The sequence below is a fragment of the Embiotoca jacksoni genome, unplaced genomic scaffold (genome assembly GCF_022577435.1).
Source record: "Embiotoca jacksoni isolate LCO1_2020_lvr unplaced genomic scaffold, fEmbJac1.0.p SCAF_19, whole genome shotgun sequence".
Classification (NCBI taxonomy): Eukaryota; Metazoa; Chordata; class Actinopteri; family Embiotocidae; genus Embiotoca; species Embiotoca jacksoni.
In genome coordinates, this window is record NW_027185329.1 from 11,563,450 (window position 1) to 11,578,832 (window position 15,383).

The following is a 15,383-nucleotide window of genomic DNA, read 5'->3' on the forward strand; positions in this document are numbered from 1 at the left end:
TGTTTATGGTTTTCCTACTTTTTACCACAATACGTTGTGACTTTTTGAAAATATGCTGCACACTGTAGTATGATTTACTGGGAGAAGACAGGAGCTCAATGGAGTTGCATTTGATGTCATTGGTGCAGGTCTGGTTTCTATGGAATGGTAGCGCTTGGCCATCGATGATTGGCTGACAGCGCACTGAACAGAGCCAATAGAATAGCCAGGCTTTATGTGTGGAGCGTACGCACACCAGTAGTGAGTGACTGACGAGGCACCCCCTGTTGCATGGTTGTAGAATTTGCTTTCCTGGCTCCATCTTTAGACCTGCTGCTACCTCGCTAGTTCACAGTTTTTCGAGATTATAACCTACAGTAGCAGACCACGATGCCAGGAGGCCTCAACAGTATTCGACCTCAACGGCAGATTTACTCCATAAACCCCGAGGATCCTGTAGCTGGATTTTGTTGCACTGCGACTGTATGTTCATGATCTGTTCTGTGAAGTAGGCATTGTGTGCTCAGAATGGAGAGAAAGGACTTGATGAAAATCAGGCATTTCACCATGACTGAGAAAAAAAAAAAAAAAAAGAAGCTTTGGCCTTTTCTCAGTGAAATGTGATCGGATTATGCTCACGCTATCAGAAGCCGGGCACCAAACTTTCTCCAACTCTATTAATTGCCACGAGAGTCCATACTGTATTTGCAGAATTTGAAGCCTAATAATTCAGTCTTTAGAGGACCATTTTGCTGGAGATTAAATAATGTTATTAATTTGATTTGAAGTCCATTATTGCTTATTAACTATTCAAACATGGTAATGGATCATTTGCTAACTTGCGAACAGAAGAAATGAAATGGAAACTGCTTTCAGTGAGTTTTTTATCATTCTGGTTCGACATCTCAGAATTTCCCTAAATAAAAATATTTCCAGCTCTTGTTGAGTTGGCAAATCACTTGCTTCACAAGCTACAAATTTCTGCTCAGCTGCTAATCATATCCTCCAGGACATCCACACCTTTTTTAGTGCGACGGTGCTGTAGCTGCTTTTTGTCACATGTCTCGTGAAGACATCTTCACCTCAGACATCCTTGTCATTTTAATTGAGCTGTTAGCCAGACTGCCATTCAGCCTTATATACTTTACACGTCCCCTCAGCTGACAGGATGCAGGACCAGGAGGTTCCTCGAATGAAAAAGCTCTGACCTTTCTTTTGTGGGGCTGCTTTGGTCCTTGGCTCTGAATAATTAATTCCTCCCCTCAGTAGGAGTGTTTGCTAAACAGTGGGGTCCTCAGCAGTTCACTTTTTCTGCACCACTGCCACTGCACCCTAGGGGAGAGACGAGTGTACGCTTTAGTCAGACTTAAGATGTGCCTTTCAGAGAAAAGAGAGACAGTAAGGAGATATTGGAAAGCCTCTCTTTTCTTTTTTTCTCGGCCGAGAAAAGACAACTGCATACAATAGAAGGTAGTGAGAAAACTCTCCATAACTCTTTGCTCCTTTTTATGCTGTTTACAACAGTGGGAATATTTGTTGTCAAAATGAGTTCAAAATAGGCCTCATTATGCTTTTTTCTTTAGCACATCAGTGTGTGTGTGTGGGTGTGTGGGTGTGTGGGTGTGCTGCTGGTACAGTACATTTCCCTGTAATGCCAGTGTAAATGCCACTAACACATGCGTGACAAGAGGTTAATTTTTACTTTGGAATCCTAATGTGTTGGTCAGCTCAGTTGTGGATTGGCTTGCAGGACAGTTCTGACCCAAACCATTTCTCATCATCCTGTAAACCAATCCTATGTCAGGGGCGCTTGATATAATGCCCCCTACTGCATTTGCCTCGTAACAGCGTCATCTCCACCCACGGTATACAGTCTTTCATCATCCATAGAGGAATAATATATTGTAGTGAGATGCTCCTGAACCGTCCTCCACCGCCAGTGTGTGACAGACACTTTGATCTCACTGTGAGAGGCTGAAGCTCCAGGAGAAATTATCAATGAGATGGGGAATGAGAGAGACAGGAAAAGAGAAAAGGCAGCAGTGGTGTGTGTGTGTGTGTGTGTGTGTGTGTGTGTGTGTGTGTGTGTGTGTGTGTGTGTGTGTGTGTGTGTGCGCGTGCGTGCGTGCGTGCGGGCGGGCAGGCGGGGGTGTGCTTGTGTTAAAAATGGTCCGCCCAGTTAGAATGTGAAATTCATTATTTAGTGCCCACAGCTTATGAGTCCAGGAAAAATGAAAAACAGTGAGAACATTTAGAGAAAAAAAATAAGTTGTAATTTGCTACTCAGTGCTCTTAAATTGTAAACATACAATAGAAGTTACCTTTTGTGGTAACCTATTCTCAAAATATCGTGCTCCTGGCAACCTAGAAACATCTAGCTAAGTGTATGCAAGGGGGCAGTACAGGACTTTATTAGAAGAGACCAAAAAAAATTCAACTCAACTCCCATTAACCGTCATTTTAAGCTAAAGCCTGTGATGTAGCATTAGCAGTGATTCATCTCTACACTGGGTCTGCATAAAAGCCAGTGAACCTGTTACCGAATACATAATAACCTAACCTACTTTTCTCTGGCAAATATCAGATGATCAAACACATTTACTGAGCAACAATGTATTTGCAGAGTATTTGTCATCATGGAATGGTGAAATGACGATGCAGAAATCAGAAATTATTGTTTATTTCTTCATAAAAATTTACCAGAAGCCCATTTTTACAAATGAAAGCACATTTTTGACAATGTTTTTCAAGAAGTGTCGACATTAAGCCATTTGTGTTGTGAATCCTATACACAAGGTGCAAATCATCCTTATTGAATTGTATTTAAAAAAAATTTAAAAAAAGGAGAATGTGCATTAAATGTAACATGCAGAAAATATTTATAGAGCAGAATATGAAAGTTTATTCAGGACCTTTGAAAAAAAAAAGCAGCAGATCAGGAAATTGCTTTTTTGCGTTCGTCAAACTCTCTTTATGATTCTCTAAAACTAAAATGGCCACATTTAGATGAACATATCAAGCCAGGCTGAATGAAGCTGACTTTAGAAGGATTTTAATTGACCTACTTATAACCCTTGAAAAAATATAAAATCACCCAGAACTGTAAATCCTTACTACATACTTTTTACCTAAAAACAAATTAAGTAATAAAAGCATAATTTCAAAAGAGAGAAATCTGGAGGGGGAAAAAAAAAAGAACAAGAGCAAAACCACATTCTGTAAAACTAGGGAGAAAACACTCGTTGGCACATCTGCATATGAAAAATTGCAGTGTAATGAAGACATATTAGCCCATAGAAATGTTATTACGGGTGTAGGGAGGGGATTGTTTTTTCATAGGGAGATCAGAGATGGTGCTGTCCTCAGAGTTGCTTTTAGTCCTGATCTCATCTGTTTGGCATGAAGGGGGAGCTGTGGCTCCTCCTGTCTGACCAAGGTTACAGCTCGGGGCTTCACTGTGTGCCTCGCACATTTTCTCACACTTTTCTGGCTGCGCTGTGCCACATTGATTTAAATGTATCTGTTGAGGGGAAAATAATCAATGCAAATTCCCTGGCAGTGCAGCCAACAAATAAGACATGTCTGATTCATCAAGCGGACATTGCTATAAAGACCACTTTTTCTCCTTTGTCCCATTTGTCCCTCTCTCTCTCTATTTTTCTCTCTCTCCTCTCTCACCTCTGGTCCATTTCACCCTTCTCCACTCCGTTCACCTTTCTCTGTCTAAAAACTCTTTGCCTGAATTAGCAGAAGAAGCTTAATGTCCACACATATACTTATGGAATTTCATCATAGCCATTCAATTAAGGTAGGTGAAAATGTAATTAATTAATTTTAAAAGTTGCTACTCTTATTTTCCTCTTATTTGTTACTAATTACTTATATGCTAGTGCCATTAATGTGCATTACATTTTTGGAGAAAAAATATTTTCAGCCATTCGCTTAGCCTTTTCTTATCTGTGGAAATAATATATATTTATTCTCAATATTCAAACAAACAATTATGTGGTTATTATTTCAAATCTTTATTTATAGATATTGTAATATCACTCGTTAATCTAAAAAAAAGTCAATTTAAAAAAAAAAATACCCTGAGTTCTTAACCATATTCCAACCAAAGTAAGTCAACATGTTGAGCAGGAAGAAAGTCTCACCTGACACCTAACCTTAACATTTTGTTTTGCTCCAGCTTGAACTTGGTCAAATGGTCTGGCTTCTAACAAGGGCAGAGTGTAGTCTGTGTATGTAAATTCACTACATGTGTGTGAGAAATAAAGGCAGGGGCTATTTGGAAATTCCTGTGTGATGAAAGGGGAAGAATATCCCCCCCAAAAATGATTAATGTGGTGTTCAGGTACACAGAAGATTGAGTGATCCTGTCATCACGCCATATGGTACCAATTTATTCCAGCAAGCATAAGGCAAACGCAGTGGAGGAGCTCTCACGACTGCGCTTCTAACACTTTTCAAAACAGAGGGAAAAATATACATATAAATATATATATATATATATATATATATATATATATATATATACATATCCTATATATATATATTTATATATTTATATACACACACATGCACACAGAAACATACTGCAGCCAAATTTTTAAAAGTTATGTGTGCAGTGTTATTTTTAATTTAAAAAAGTAATTTACTGTGGGGGTCCAGGCACAGAGAAAGGCCATAAGTAATGGCTGAGGACATATTGTTAATCGACTCCCATTGTTATTATTATCATTAATATTATTATTGGCGTCTTCCCACATTCCATTTCTATTTTTATGCTCGGAAAATTACATTAGCTCCTGTGATACAGGTTAGTACTGTACATGAAACGTGTGCAGAACCAAGAATAACACACTCGCAAGTGCTCATCAACTTATATCTCTCTGCTCCTCCTCCTCATCAAATATCAGTGAAACCAATTCACATGAAAGTTGACTCATATTTGAGAGAAAATAAAACCTGCATGTTTTTTTTTTTAATTGAGGAAGTACAGTAATTCCTCAAATCTGGTGCAGCAGATGCAGAATAGTGGAACCATTTTCAACAATGCAGCTTATTATTTTGACTGCAGCTCCAGAGTTTTCATTCAGTGTATAGCATATATATATGTATGTATATATACACATATATATATATATATATATATATATATGTATATTTTATTAGATATAGTCAGGTAGGAGACCGAAATTTAGTTTGGATCTGACAAGCCTGTCGAATCAGGCTGAGGGCTAGAATTTGACACGGTTTGTTCATCCTGTGGCACTTTAATAGGGTCTTTCCCCAGAAATAGATAATGTGAAGTGCTGAACACTCTGTGTATAGTATTGACCGAAACGAAACTGCACATCAAACACTTGAGGCACAGTAATTCTCATTCATAAATACTAGAAGCATTGCAGGTTTATTATTTATTAAAAAAATGTATTACCAAAATAATTATAATTTAAACTCTGTTTCAATGTGTCGTATACCATACGTGTACTTTCTCTCTTCTAAAATAAACTATCCAGTGAGATATGACTGATGCAGCAAGTCGTCTTTCACTTGGCAGCCTATGCAGTGCTTGACATTTTGTGACGTTTATCAGATGGGCCGAGTGCAACGTCTTCGATTCACGTGATACCAGTATCTCCTTCTAATGCTGCTCAAACATGACTTTCAACTCTCTAATCTCCCATCTCGAGTCATGAGCGGAAATGAGTGTTTTTTGAAAATGCAGATGGCCATTGACAGAGGGGAGACAGGTTAGGGAGCTGGACTCCTACCACTTTTCTTTTTCACTACCTTGTTATTTGTCGCCTCACCCCTGCAGGGCATGCTGACAGGAACTGATAAACCTCTTTATGGGCTGAACTGAATTGGCTCCTATTATCCAAGGTGTGGAGCTGCTCAATGGTGGAAATAAAAGACTTTATCCACTGCCCATCTGCCGACCAGTCACTCTTTGCCCAGTTTCTAGGATTCCATGAAGCTGTGTCCAATTTGTGCTTGAAATAGTTGTATATAGCGAAATTGGAAAAACAACGTTGACGTCTTGTGAGAGAAATATATTATTTTTGCCAAATGCCTCATTTGAATACTGGCCTAGTAGCCATAGCTTTTGCCATGAAAAATATATTGTAGTCATAAAAATAAAATATGTAAATATATGGGTGTAGCTGCAGTCGTATTATATGGGTGTGTTTGGGTGTAACTCTTAACATTGAACAGAGAAAAGGGATTTGCTTATAAAGGAGCAGAGTCAGCTCTGTAATGTTTGACTTGTTATCAAGCAAGTAGAACCAAGGCAATCTTTGAATGGTCACTCTTGTGGCTTTAGGCTCTTTGAAAGGCCTGTCTGTGTTTCCGCTGGCATTATAACATCGTAACAGTGTTTATCTGAGGGATATTGCAGTTGCAGCACTATTTTACACAAATGGTAGAGAAATACGTACTCAGAAACAGACCCCCTCAGAGTGTTAGGTTAGTGGCGAGCTTGTTGACTGTGTGCTACTTTTTTTTTAATGTCAGTGTGATCACACAGTGTACGAAGTAAGACCATGTGATATCATTTATTTATCAGCAAAAAACAGAATTGGTGGTAATTTAGTTTTCTCATCTGCCCTTCGCTCTTCTCTACTGTTTTTCCTCATCCGTTGTTCCCTTTATCACATTTGAGCAAACACACCCAAGAGATACAACACACACACTTTACTACATTAATATAAGGTATCACAGTTTGTCACAAAAACAGTACAATCAAGACTTATTAAATTATTGTTTACTGTGTCATATTAAAAACTGTTTTCTGTAAGATAACCCACACATGCATGTGTTTGCCAAACATATGTTTTGTCCTGCATGAGAGTTAAGCTCTACTGAAGGTGAATGCCGGCGCTCAATGGCTGCAGAGCTGTATTGATTTTCTGCAATCTGTTAATTTCACCATCACTCCTTTTTCAATAGAATTTTTTTGGAAGCCTTTCAGCGCACCATATCCAACTGTAAATCTGTGTTTGCAGACTGTCTCAGGTCAACTTGAGTTCAGCCCGATTTATTTATAAAGTGTTTTTGGCAAACAGTTTTGTCACACAGAGCTTTACAGGAAGCAAAGGATACAAAAACAAGATACAACAAAGGTAGCTGTTGAGAGAAGAAATCAAATAAATAAATCACAAACTTGACCTTGACTGTGAGCATGTGTGTTGGCCTGTTAATGGTTTTATACGAGAATATAATTATGGGGCGTGAATGACAATTAATCCCTGTGAATAAAGGAGTGCAATTTATTAAAGAAAGAAAAGGGAATGTAGGCCAAGAGAAGGCAACAACTCGTGAAGAGTTGAAGATGTCTGACTGAATCTTGAGGCTGTAGCTACATACCAAGACATTCATGTCTCTGTATGTACAAATCACTGACCTGCATTGTAAACTGTTAAAAATCCAATCACCACTTACTGTAGCTTGACACCAGACCACTGAATTTCTGCCCATATCCCCAAAATATACAAAATATAAATGTAGCCTGATTATCAGGTTGTAATGACTACATTGTCTGCATAAATGCGCTAAAATGCTTCATGACAATTACAAGCTGACTGCATTGAAAACATATGGAAGCCTGAAGGCCGACATGTCTAACCAGTCTAATGTCTGCTAAATGAAGGAGAATCTTTGTCCCAGTGAGTTGTGTCTTAAAATGTGTTAAACCGGTGGTTTGGAGCTAGTTTGATGAACCATATGTTTACGTTTTCGGTTCCCCAGTTCATCAGTTCTCTGTTACACTACAATAAATTCAGCAGAACATAGAGTAAAGCTTTGTGCTCATTTAAATGCAAATGGATTCTATCCTTGAATAAAGGGCCACCTGAAAATAAGATATAGTACATGGTGACTAAGGATTGCAGTCTTTCTTAAGTCACTCCATAATTTGTTCTGACTTGGACGTGTCATTTGTGAAGCTACATTAAATACTGTATTACTTCTCAAATACTTGAGTCACCTTGAAATAATATAACTATCCATCAAAAGTGCTGTAGATGTGTAATTGTTCTTATGAACGGGATCATCGTGGCATTACATTAAAGCTGACTGTCTGTACCCCTAAGTCATCAATAGTAATCCAACGAAATAAGAGTACACAGCCAAAAAGCCACTTTCTAAATGAATTTGGAGCCCACCATAAGTATTTATTTTAACTGTAATTATTCGGGATAAAACTGGCTGTTATTTGAAAAAAGTTTTAATTTGTACCGTAGTTATGTTCCATAACTTATCTTGGGCAGAATAACCATGGTGTGTTTGGAAGGGTTGCCTTTTTTTTTTGGCATCTCCAGTTTGTAAAATGGCACAGTGTCAGAGTTCAGGCCTGATGCACAAGGCTTCCTTGTGAAAAAATGAAGCTTTCTTATTGAATTTCACTTTGAGCAGATGACAAAAAAAAGTCTGGTTAAATGTCAGATTGTTCAAGGTGGCTGCAACCAGCTACGCTCACTTAATATTAGCGTCACTTGACTAGTTTAAGAAATACAGATGACAAGGATCCAAATCCTTGAGAGGAGAGGGTTAGGCTCTGTGACACAGAATCTTTCCCCGAAGCCATGTGTATAATGACTCTGTTTGCACGGCGAATGGAACAAATAGAGCCAAAGATGGATGTTTAGTTTACTGTAGCGCTATCTGTGGAGTTTTGGACTGCTTTAAGCAAGTTATCAGAGCCATCTGTTTGGGCCTGCGGGCTCAGGCTGATTGATAAAGCCATTTAATGAGAATGTCACAAAGGAACTAAAGTCACAGAGACCTAAAATAGTATTTCTTAAACTAGTTGAAGGTCTTAAAGCTTTAGTCCAATCAGGCTGATGTAGATGCCAAGGTAGTATCAGTTGGTATGACTTTTGGTCATACAGACATGTGTCACTACAGAGTGAGAAAAAATGGGTACGAAGAAATCTGCTCTGGGTGCTTTCAGGGTCATATTTGTTAAGTATTCTGTGGCCTCGCATCTGAGAGTTGTGAATCTGGGCAAGTGGGATGTGAGTAGCTCTATAAAGAGGTAAATGACAACATTTTGGTGTGAATTGAGTGATCTGATGCACAAAACCTTAGACAAAGCCTTCAGGGCAAGGATGCAGTAGTGGCTGCTGATAGTTGATTGAGAAGTATCTCAGCACAAACAAAGTGCTGTAGTGAGAATTTAAGGTGTCGAGTTTAAATTGCCACAAAGTTACAGTTAGTTAGCAATCAGTGAATTACCACATCAGTTATACTGAGCAATTCTAAAACAGCTTTTTGCTTATTAGCATTTAGATGGGCATGCTAAATGGGAAATTGCACGGGACACTATATAAAAGCAACACCCAATTCATTGACTCTGTGCTAACCACTCACAAATACATCAATAAAAACAATCACATGTAGTCCTACCCTGCCCATCCTTGCCATTTGAATTATTTCAATTCAATTTAACTGCAGTGTCCCACCCTCTCAAGCACCACAACAACATCCGAAGTGCTCAGTGAATTTCTATTTTGGACTAATAATCCAGAAAACAGATTTCCCTTTCAGACCAGTAAGCTAAGCGTCATTGATAGTTAAACGAAGACATTAGCATGAGTCGGTGGTTAATGACATTGTTTAATGGTGTGTTCACTTTGTTAATATGGCTGACAACACGGGCACATTATGCTCGCAACTTTGAGTTGAGTTGAGTTCAATATGAAGAGTCACTTTCAAGGATAAATTCACAAATTTTCTAATCATTTTTCAAAAGACTTCTTGCCTGCAGGCGAGGCCACGGGGCAGGTGAATGGGTAGCGATGATTGGGTTACAAGTGCTAAATGTACGGGGCAAATTGTCAGAGAGCAATTACAAAGATTTAAAAAATAATAAATACAAACATACTGAAAGACTACACCAGACTGATGTTTTGACCTCGTAGCTGAAGCTGTAGATACAATGAATTCCTTCAACTTCAGACAATAAAAAAAAACCTCTGTTGAACTCGTGATGAGATTGTTGAAGATTATCAGTGTCTCCAACTGAGTTTGAAGTATTCATTTGAACAGAAAACAAATATAGGATTTGTAAGTTTCTCCAAGAGACCATGTGACAAAGAAATACACACTAGAGCTCTGATTTTGTGGTGAAGCTCCAAATAGCCTAAGTAATTAGTATAATCTCCATATGATGCATTCACTCCTCATAGTTAATTATAACACATTCCCTGTCCATGATCTTTACTGTTCACCAATCAAATACTCCAACTGCAGCAAGAAGATAGAAGCATCTGTCACAAGTCTCTTTCTTCAAAAACCCCTAAGCCTTATGTGGTCATCAAGAGCTGCATCTCTCAGTCTTCCTGAGCTCAGATGGGGGGGTGGGGGGGAATGTTATCATTTTATACCTCTAGTGTACTTATATCACTCTAATTGTGGGATTTCAGACTTGAATGCACTCCTTTTCTTTAAAAAACCTTTTCATTGCATTCAGAGCCCCTTAAAAAGCACGATGCACTCAACCTTGAGAATGTATCAATAATTCAAACACATCATCCTCTCATGATGTAGCTGTCTGAAATTGGGTAGTCTGTGTCTGAGGGATAATATTGCACTCTGTCACATATGACTAGCTGTCACCTGCTGGAGCATGGCTACACCCAGCTAATAAAGGCAGAGTCAAAGCAAGCACATTTTCATGATTTGCGGTACCATAACTGCTGCCCTTTGCAGAAATGTGACTTTCAGATCTTACTACGTTCAGATAGTAAATAATTAGAGCCTGCATACATTTTTGGACCGGGTTTGAGTATAAATTTGATTCTAGGGATTTCCCAATCCTGTTTTTTTTTTTTTTTTCAATCCTGACACAATACTTTAAAGGTGCAATATGTAGATCAAAGTCCCGTCTTGTAATATCACTTTGCACAATAAGAGTTGACATTGGGTCACTGCAGATTCTGGGCGGTTTGCCCTCAGTCCGGGTCTCAGTTTTGCGAGTTTGGTTGGATTTTGCACATTTGGGCCATGACGTTAGTTGGTAGTTGGCCTTTTTTTGTACCCAATGATTTCAATGTTTGACATAAAGTATAAGTAACTTAACAAAATTACACTGACTGTGAAATTAAAAAGGACAAACAAGTATAAAGAAGTCAAAATAAAAAAGTAGCTGAGATGAAACTTTGATTGAGATTAATCGGGGTTTAATAAAATAAAATAAATTTACAGAAAAGCTCAACTTCCCTCCCTGCTAGATTTTGCGGTGCTATTTCATTGTCTCTACCTCTACCAAAACCTCTACCTGCCTCTGGCTAAATCTCCCTGACATAATCCTTTCAGTCGTATTTACTGGATGTCTCTTTTTGTGCGTGAGGCATGTTGATTTTCCTTTTTTTATAATTCAGGTCTGTCGCAAGATCTCTTTTTTATACTGACGTCATCAGACCTGATTTGTGATCTACGTCATACTGCACCAGAGTGAAACCAACACTAACATCAGCAAAACACTTGCGTAAGCTTTTGAATTTTTTTATTCGGTGTGGTGCAAGAGTTGGGCACTGTTCTGTGTCTGTAAAGGGCTATCAGTGAAACCCATTATACTGTATCAACTTTATTAAATGATTTGCCAATTGAATGGTGAGGTCTGAAATTCTATTATCTGTTGTGATTTTCACTGATGAGATAGCAATGAATTTGACTCGCCCATTCAAATTAGATTCATTCATCATTATGGTTAAAAATGAATATAAATTTTCTCGATCAATTTGGCTGCCTCCCAGTTACTTCTGGTACAAGATAACTAAACGTGGATAATTAGTAGATATGAGAAATCATTACCCACTGTTAATCATGGTGGAAGTTTGTCTTGTTCATTGTCATTCCAGTATCTGCACACTTGTGAGACAAGAATATTTCACTGATGTAATGTAATCAGAGATGTCTATCTCTGAGAAGTTTTGGCTCAATTAGTCCTCCTGAACACTCAAGGCTGAGTGCTGTGCTAATTTTGTCCTCTACTCAGCACCTGCAGTGCAGTCAATGCACTCGCTCACAAACTTTATAAAAAAGACAATATTTAAGAGGCATATCTTGGCAAAGGTTATTAACGAAAGACATTTTTTTAGGAATGGGTATTGTCATCATTTAATTGAGGGAGATTCATGAAAAACTAGAATGTCCGCAGGACGATAAACACATTAAGCAGATTAAATCAAACATAAACAATCATTGTGTCCTGATTTAGAGCACACAGCAATACTCATCTTTGTCTATTTGATAATCTTGTTTAGTGTCCTTGCAACAAACAATCCTGAAAATGAACAGTCACGGAGAGATAATGCCGTTTAGTTTCAGTGGAAACGTGCTCTGTCTCCACGAGGCTGCAAGATATTTGGATGGTCGAGTGAAAAATGGCTCCGAATTCTGACCAATGAATCGTTTTACGCACGCTTTAATGCATTTCATAAATAATTTGCCTGAGAAGGTAATTAGTGCAGGTGTTTACACATATTTCTGCCATCAGGGTGCACAGTAGGATCACAGTTGGCTGAGTGAGTTTTAGGTTATTAAATTAGGCCCAAGGTAACAGGAAGAAAGATGAGCTACAGTTGGGCAGGTATGAGCAACAACATGTTCCCTTATTCATCACCAAAATAAAAATAAAAAAAACATCCAGGACACTGTGAAGGTTCAAGTTATCTCCCATTTGAGGAACAGATTCAGTATTTGCTTAATCAGGCCTGTATGCAGAAAGATTTTTTGTTTTCAAGAGCAGAAAGAGGTCAGCAGGAGAGAGACCTCTCCCTGGGAGGTTTTCCAAAGATGAAAGAAGGTTTGAATTTTAAAATGGAGGAATTAAGCTGCTTAACTTTACAGGGTCAAACAGAGAAGTAAATTATAGTCATCATTGTCTTGGAAAAAAATGCAATAAAGAAACTAGCACAATAAGCATAACATAAAAAAAGGTATGCACTTATGTATTATATGCTGCTGTTTTTTTGTACTTTTTTTTTTTGCAGCACCTAAGCTGTGTTCTGTATAAGGTCCTTCCCAACATCCCATCTAGCCCCACAGGACCTTGTCTATCAGTTTCCATAGAGTGGATGTGACCTGCTATGTGCTAGATGTATACTGTATTGGATGTCCCCCTGCAATTGCTGTTAAAATATCAATGCTTCTTAGTGCTGCATTAACTCCGCAGGTGATGACAGGCATCTCCCTGAGGTGAAGCTGATTGTTCCACTGACTTCGCCTCTTTAGCCCAGACACACAACAGCAGTCACATTATTGTTTTTTACAAGCAATTTTGGGCAAACAGATGCCGGCATGGACAATGAATATTTACAGGTATTGTGAGTTGGTGGAACGTTTATTTGTTTAGACTTAAACTAGAAATATATATCTTGCTTTGCTTAGAACTAAGAAGTGCCACGATATAGGTAAATCAAACGTATGTGAAAAGATAACACATTATCCTGTTTTAAGAAGAAACTTGTCTTTTACAACAAATGACTTTAACCCATTATTTTCCACAACCAAACCTTTTTACCATTATAAAGTTATACGTTTTGGTATGTTGAAATAACAAGAAACTTCCACATAGATGTTACAGGTTACAGCAGTCATATAATATTAACGATAAGCCAATGACTGTATATAAAAGTGGACGTAACTTCCGGCTCTGAAAAACTAGGCCAATGCGGAAGTGCCTGAAACCGCAATACCACCAAGTGCCGCTAGAGGTTGGCTCCAGAAAGCTTTTGGCTGCGTAAACTCCCATTCAAATTCTCAGTCAATAAAATCTTTCCACAAGTGTTCTGTATGTTATTCTTCCAGATTAGTGTTCTGGCCATCCATCTGAAAATAAATCCCATAATTAATTCAAAAAAAGCGGGGGGGGGGGGGGGGGCTGCTTGATTGACAGGCCTGTGGAGCAGTCAGGTTGCAGCTATCAGTGGTTGGTACGTAGTATCGCCGGAGTTCCAATCAGATCGTGTCAGACCCTTTTTCTGAGCGTCACTCTCGCTCAGTTTGCTTTTGCTGCCATTTTCTGCTGCTCTGCATCACTTGGTGTAACGCTGCATTGTTATTGGTTGGGGGAGAGTGAGAGCACTTGTTTTGATGTAGCTTATGTCCTGTATGAAAATGCGCAGAATCGCTGTCATTTAAAAATTTGATCACATGGAGGCCTGAACTGAGATCGCAGTTTTATTACTTTTAATCGTGCAGCCTTACAATAAGCATATAAAATGATGAGCTAAATTTTGCAAGCTGTTTTTTTTGTGTTATATTTGTAGGTTGCTTTTGGTTTGTTTGGGTTCCTATGTGTAATTGTTATGTATGCGTTTGGAATCAGGGATCAGATTATGATTCAGTACAGTTGTTATAGCAGCTGTAAAAATCAATATTAACCACTTTTTCAATTGATAATATCTGTTTTTTACTGGTTAAAACTGGTTTGTTTTTACAAGTTATAATTATCAGATCTTAGTCAACTGATACCTAATAATATTAATAACCTTTTCCAGTGACACTGTTCATAACAATATTTTAAATCAGTCACAGTAGCAGTAGGGTAATTTGAAGTTGCTGGCAATAACAGGTGGCTTTATTTACACTCAGAGAAAACTGCACTGAGTTGGTATTGGTTAACAGCACCACTTTATCACCATTAAACCTCGTGTCCAGTGATTGCGTTCTTTAGTAAACCTTGTGTGCTAATAGGACACTTAGCAAGCAACGTTGTTTTCACACTTTGCTTACTGACACATCTTAAAAGTTTGGCTAATATAAATGCACGTGTGAACCTGCCACAACAAGTGTAGAATCTTTTATGTTGATTAAATCAGTTGCCTTCGCTGGGATAGCTGCAGGCAAGATTAAACATTTCGCTTTCACTTGAAATAATTGCAATGACTTTATATATATTGGGTTTTGAAAGTGACACAAAAGGACAAGTTAATTTTAGAGTCAGATAAATGTGCGAATATAGACAATGTTTCAAGGATATTTAACAGGTAATGAACCTTGTTGCCACATACGAAGGTGTGTTACCTGGTACGTCTTTGTTTTATTCGGGCTGTATCCGACTCAAAAAAGATTTGGCTTTTCAATATGAAGATAAGACTGTTAGTTCCCTTTGTTTTTCCACATGAACTATCTGGCAATCAGACAACTCTCAGTGTGCTCTCCATTGTCTCTAGGAACCTCACCCGGTTTGCTTTCGGCTGCGCACGACAGTGCCCTGCTTGGCTCCTTCCATGGCTCCTTCCATGGCTTCCATGTGGATCGCCTGAGGCGTGCAGGCTGCAGCTGGTGGTGACCAGGGTTGTTAAAAACCTGCCCCACCACCTCCACCAGAGTGACACACTCCTGGCAACCTGCTCCAAAGCCTGACAGACTTATTGCTAGGGTACGCG

At 38.6% G+C, this 15,383-nt stretch overlaps 1 long non-coding RNA gene across 1 annotated transcript in view; it reads left to right on the top strand.

Moving 5' to 3' along the window:
- The first annotated feature begins 3,743 nt into the window (after window positions 1–3,743).
- Window positions 3,744–15,383, top strand: part of LOC138200636 (uncharacterized) — a 46,146-nt gene continuing 34,506 nt past the window's right edge. Inside the window, exon 1 of the long non-coding RNA XR_011178413.1 lies at window positions 3,744–3,787. This is a non-coding gene — a long non-coding RNA (uncharacterized lncRNA). The remainder of the gene's footprint in view (window positions 3,788–15,383) is intronic.